Source organism: Chiloscyllium plagiosum, unplaced genomic scaffold, assembly GCF_037043375.1.
Source record: "Chiloscyllium plagiosum isolate Xiang-an unplaced genomic scaffold, Cpla_swu_hap1 HiC_scaffold_1, whole genome shotgun sequence".
In the NCBI taxonomy this organism is placed as follows: Eukaryota; Metazoa; Chordata; class Chondrichthyes; order Orectolobiformes; family Hemiscylliidae; genus Chiloscyllium; species Chiloscyllium plagiosum.
Window position 1 is genome coordinate 112,125,734 of NW_028270139.1, and position 6,000 is coordinate 112,131,733.

Genomic DNA, 6,000 nt, shown 5'->3' on the forward strand with positions numbered 1-6,000 from the left:
CTCAGACTTGACAACAAAGGAATAGTGATGGTGGAAAGTGACACGCTCATGCTCATCTATCAAAGATTGCAGAGAGGTCAAGGGGGAATAAAGAAGAATATACCATATGCATGGACACCGTTTGGCTTGCTCTATTATTACAATGAAGCAAATTTCATTGAAAAGATTCTAAATATAATTGTGGTCAAGTTATGACAAAGACCTTCACAGGGCAACAACATGTTCAAGATGCAGTTAAACTTACAGTTCCAATTTTGACAGCTGGGAGGCTAGTTGCCATGTAATCTTCTATCTTTTTTAAAACTGTATTTTTAAATCCTTATATGACCACTTAATACCATGGCTTTCTCTTTTGTTTAATACTAAATTCCAACAATTCAACATTGCAGGAAACAAGCTTCATAACAAAAATTGTCCTTACATATATAGAAGGGTCAAAGAGATATATGTAGCTAGATAATCAGTACAGCCTTACAGATTTGAGCTGGCAAATTGACATTGGAGAGGCATACCAGTTTCAACAAAATTTGTAGAAACTATTTTTAAAATCACAAAATGGAATTCTGACCAGCATTCTGAACAGTAGTGTTCCTCAGATTAGAACTATAGATTTTGTTTTTGACTTATCCATTTTCAGTTTTCTTTCATAAATTTGATAAATTGTTCTGTAACATTTTACAACACAAGAGGTAATTCAGCTCAATGTTTTGTTGTCCCTTTGCAACTTACCTAATCAGTCCTAATCCACTGCGCTTTCTGACAGTTCTATAATTTTCTCCACTACAAAATTATACACTTAATTGCATTTTAAAATAACTGAATGCTTCAATCATCTTTCCAGACACTGAAATCCTGATCATCATAACACGCTTACAAAAAATTATCCTTACTTCACCTCAGTTGTTTTTATTTTGCCAGTTTTTCTAAGTCTGTGCCCAGCTGCGACTGATCCCTCCTAACTGTGGAAATAGTTAATCCTCAAAACACTTAATTCTGACAATGTCTATTAAATCTCCCTCAACAATTGAAGTCCTCCACACCTGGTATAATTCTAATAAATTTCGTCTGCACCCTCTACGAGGATTTCCTCTGCACCTTCTCCAAGATCTTTACATCTATAAATATATATGTCATCAACTTGGCTGCCAATTTCTCAAAAATGTTATATTTGGTACTTTTGGTCTGTGAACTGAAGTAATAACCATTTATCAGTAACTATTCATCAGAGGCTACCTAGCTAGGTAAACTGAATTGAGAAGACCAGACAGTCAATGCAGGCAGTCAACCCATGTAATATTTTGTAAATTCCACTTTGGAAATAGAACCAGTCTGACTCAAGATTGGAATACATTCAGACTCTAACCCCACACCTTTAAGGCGTTGTCTGAGCTGAGATGTCATCTTCTGTTATAAAACCTTAAATTATCTTGAGAATGTGACTTAAGAGAAGTTCTGGAATTTATATATTAAAGAAATGAAACCAGCAAACTCATTCTAAAAGATGAAAGACTAAACAATCTAGGTTTGTTCAATATATCATTCCAGCTGTATGACACTGTAATCTTTTGCTATAAATTCTAGTCTTGTGGTCCTACTTCACAACCATCTGATGAAGAAGCAGTGCTTCGAAAGCTAGTGCTTCCAAATAAAGCTGTTGAACTATAACCTGGAGTTATGTGATTTTTTAACTAAGACAAGAGGGCATAGCCTCAAGATTAGAGGGAGCAGATTTAGGACTGAATTGAGAAGGAACTTCTTCATCCAGAGGGTTGTAAATCTATTAAACTACCGGTGAAGTAGTTGATGCTGCTTCAGTAAACATTTTAAAAGCCAAGACAGATTTTTTTTAATAATAAAGGAGTTAAGGGATACAGTGAGAGCGCGTGTAAATGGATCTAAGTCCACAAGAAGATCAGCCATGATCTTATTAAATGGCGGAGCAGGCTGAAAGGGCCAGACGGCCTACTCTAGCTCCTAGTTCTTATGTGCCCTGTTCTTTTTGGGCAGAAAGAGCATGTCTATCCAATGTATCAACAAAATGGGTGGTAGTTATTCATTAGATCAATTCACAGAGCAATGCCCTGATCCATCACATTCAATCTGTCTTGTTTAAAATCTAAACAAAACCTGGTAGTTCGCATTAATTCCTGCAATCTCCATGACAATGCTCCTACAAGAGACCACTTGCCAATCAATCAGCACTCTTCTCTCATACTGTACAAATGTTGGACTTCCCCTTTATTGGTATTCGTGCAAGTTGTTGCAACACAAAGCTTTTCAAAAACATGTCTTTTTCAGCAAAAAGATCCTATACCATTGTAGCAAATATTTATTTAAGAAAACATGTTTTGCAGATTTTGGAAAAAAATACAAAGATTTAGGTGCATATTTACCTTTTTATCATTTGCTTCAAACACTGGGAGTGAATCATAATGAGAATACAGCTACGCGCTGTGTTTTCATCCTCAACGTCAACAGCAAAAAGCCAAGAAAGAACAGAAAGATAAAGGATTAATGAAGATTATGCTACAGAAAATAATCCATGAAAGAAGCAAAGGAAGGTTTACAGAAATTATCAGATAGCATACAAAGGAGTAACAGAAATGCAGGCAAAAAGGAAAAAAAGTCTTAATCATGTCTTCTGTAACCCTTACTCTGGAGATATTGACTTTCATCAAGGACAAGTTGTAAAAGCAGCTGTAGCCTACTAGGACTTCATTCAATTGTAAATTCAAATGTGACTGCTAAGGGTAGATGGGATATCTAAGTGTTGAGCAGGACAGAGCAAGGGAGTGTGGTGGACATGATATATAGGGACTTGAATAAGGTTCCGCACAGTAGACTGGTTAACGAGGTTCGATCACATGAAATACAGCTAAAACTAGCTATTGAATACAGAACTGGCTCGAAGGTAAGGGACAGAGGGTGGTGGTGGGGTGTTGCTTTTCAGACTGGAGGCCTGTGACCAGCGGCATGCCATAAGGATGGGACGATGGACCGAGGAGTAGCAGATGGAGTTTAATGTAGATAAATCTGAGGTGATGCATTTTAGACAGCCAAATCAGGGTAGGACTTATGGTAAGGTCCTGGGGAGTGTTGATGAACAAAGAAAGCTTCAGTGCAAGTTCATAGCGAAGTCCCACATTGACAGGATAGTGAAAAAGGCATTTAGTAGGCTTGCCTTTATTGGTCAGTGCATTGAGTATATGGTTGGAAAGTCATATTGTGGTTGTATAGGACATTGGTTAGGCCACTTTTGGAATACTGCATTCAATTCTGGTCTCCCTACTACAGGAAGAATATTGTGAAACCTGATAGGGTACCAAAATGATTTACAAGAATGTTGCTAGGGCTGGAGGATTTGATCTATAAGGAGAGGCTGAATAGGCTGGAGCTATTTGCCCTGCAGCATCAGAGACCGAGGGGTAACTTTATAGAAGTTTATAAAATCATGAGGGGCATGGATAGGGTGAATAGCCGATCTTTTCCCAGGGTAGGGGAGTCCAAAATTAGAGTGCATTGGTTTAAGGTAAGAGGGGAAGATTTAAAAAGGACCTAAGGGGCAATTTTTTCACAGAAGATGATGCATGTATGGAATGAGCTGCCAGAGGAAGTGGTGGAGGCTGGTACAATTATAACATTTAAAAGACATCTGGATGGGTACATGAATAGGAAGGTTTCAGAGGGATATGAGCAAGCTGCAGGCAAATGCTGATGGGCGACACAGTAACTCAGTGGTTAGCAATGCTGCCACACAGCACCAGGAATCCAGGTTCAATTCCAGCCTCGGGCGAATATGTGTGTGGACTTTGCACATTCTCACCGCGTCTGTGTGGGTTTCCTCTGTGCTCTGGTTTCCTCCCACAGTCCAAAGATGTGCAGGTTAGGTGAATTGGCTGTGCTAAATTACCCATAGTGCTAGGTGCATTAGTCAAAGGGAAATGGGTCTGGGTGGGTTACTCTTCGGAGGGTTGGTGTGGGCTTGTTGGGCTGAAGGGCCTGTTTCCACACTGTAGGGAATCTAATGTAAATGGAACTTTATTAAGTCTTAATTTAGGATATCTGGTCAGCATGAACAAGTTGGACCGAAAGGTCTATTTCCATACTGTACAGCTCTATGACTCTGTGACAACAAAAATGCCAGTAAACAAGTTACAGATCTGGCTTCAAGCAAAATTCAAGCACTAAACATAATAGGAAGAAAAGGCATCCTGTGTTCTACTAAAATTCCAACCTGATGCACACCCTCCCTGACAGAGATAATGCAAAAGTGAAAATTTGCCAGTTGAAGTGGAATGCTTTCGGGCATAGAAATGAAATAATTAACCACCGACAACCATGGAAAGACCCACAATGAGAATAAAACCAAACGATTTTCATGCTCACAGTCAAAGGCTTCATCAGAAACTGTTACAAAGAACAATATAGAAATTTTAAAGGCTCACAAAACCCACAAAAAGTAATTGCAATCATTAGCCAATTATGGAATAATCATCCTATATTCAGGAAATAGAAAAGTAATCAAAACATGGTCCGTCATTTTATTTCACAAAATATACTTGATCTCAGTATATGAAATCAAGTATGAGAAAACCTACATAATTCAGGCAATCTACAAACTCCGTGTACAAATAAAACACATAATACATAAAAGAAAGTTACAATTTGAAGTGGGAGCTTTTTAAATGCAAATCTTTCCTTCAACTTTTAGCTAATAAACTGATGTGTCAAATGTCAACAGAGGTGTTTCGAAATGGCCTCGTATTCAACTCAATATCAGGAGAAGGCGCAGAACAAGATAGTTGCCGTCGTGATATGGCAGATGACCATGAAGTAACGGAGTAGTACCGGTGCCATGACTCGATCTGAGTATTTACCGTCTGTGGGTTTAAGTTCACTCCTTTGCTTTCACCCAGAGATTATGTACATTTAACCAATAGGATTAAAGAATGCGCTCTCCTACTACCTACACACCAACACCCAATTTAAATAGCCCCGATGCTTACCTACTGGTTTTATGTCTCCTGGTACGATCACTATTACGTCCTAAACAAAATTAACTTTTGTTTAAACTACATCAATTTGACACTATTTCCTGCTTCATTGAAGGACGCCATCTTACCTGCTAGTAGTTGACGTCATCGCGCTGATCATGTGACATATCCACACGCGATGACGTTAGCGCCGCACCCAAGGCCGCGCAAGGGGCGCAGTGCTGTTTGCGCATGCGTACCGGTTAAAGAGGCACTGTAATTCCTTCAGAGAAAGGAAACTGAAAGTTATCGCTTTTAAAAATGCGTGAAGTAGTGGGAATCTTAGATTTGGATCGTACAGATCTACTCTGTCAAGTACAAGCATACAGAAATTAAATCAAAACATAATGGAAATACTTAGTAAATCTGGCAGAATTTGTCGGTGTTTAGAGAGAAAAGTTCGTAGATCACTTCATCAAAAGTGCAATAAGTTAAGAAATATAGTATTTAAGTAGATCAAATGGGAGAAGATGGCAGGCGATGGCCTAGTGGTATTATTGCCGAACTGCTAATTCAGAGATCCAGATAACGTTCTGGAAAACAAAAACAGAAGTTGCTGGAAAAGCTCAGCAGGTCTGGCAGCGTTTGTGCAGAGAAATCAGAGTTAACATTTCAGGTCTGAGTGACACTTCCTCAGAAATCAAAGACTTAAGTTCTGAGGAAGGGTTACTTGACTTGAAACTCCGATTTGATTTGAATTGAATTGCATTGATTTCTCTGCACAGATGCTGCCAGTCCTACAGAGATTTTCCAGCAATTTCTTCTTTGGGTTTTGATTTACAGCATTTAATGTTCTGGGGACTTGGATTTGTACCACATCAGGATAGATGGTAGAATTTGAATTCAATAAAAACCTGGAATTAGGAACGTCAACAATAAACATATTGATTACTGGAGGGAAACCTTTTTTCGGAGGGTTTCCTCTTGCTCCTTAAGGAACAAACCTGCCATCCTTACTGGGTCTGGT

General features: G+C 38.8%; 1 protein-coding gene across 3 annotated transcripts in view; it reads right to left on the minus strand.

Annotated features, from left to right (window-relative positions):
- The window catches only part of ubap1 (ubiquitin associated protein 1), a 72,434-nt gene extending 67,318 nt beyond the window's left edge, over positions 1 to 5,116 (minus strand). Inside the window, exons 1-2 of one of the 3 annotated variants that reach the window (XM_043687518.2) lie at positions 5,007 to 5,116; positions 2,394 to 2,464 (exon numbers count right to left, since the gene is read on the minus strand). The gene's annotated coding sequence lies outside the window, so the exon portion shown is untranslated. The remainder of the gene's footprint in view (positions 1 to 2,393; positions 2,465 to 5,006) is intronic. The other 2 variants (XM_043687521.2, XM_043687529.2) reach the window with 2 other exon arrangements.
- Positions 5,117 to 6,000: the final 884 nt, after the last annotated feature.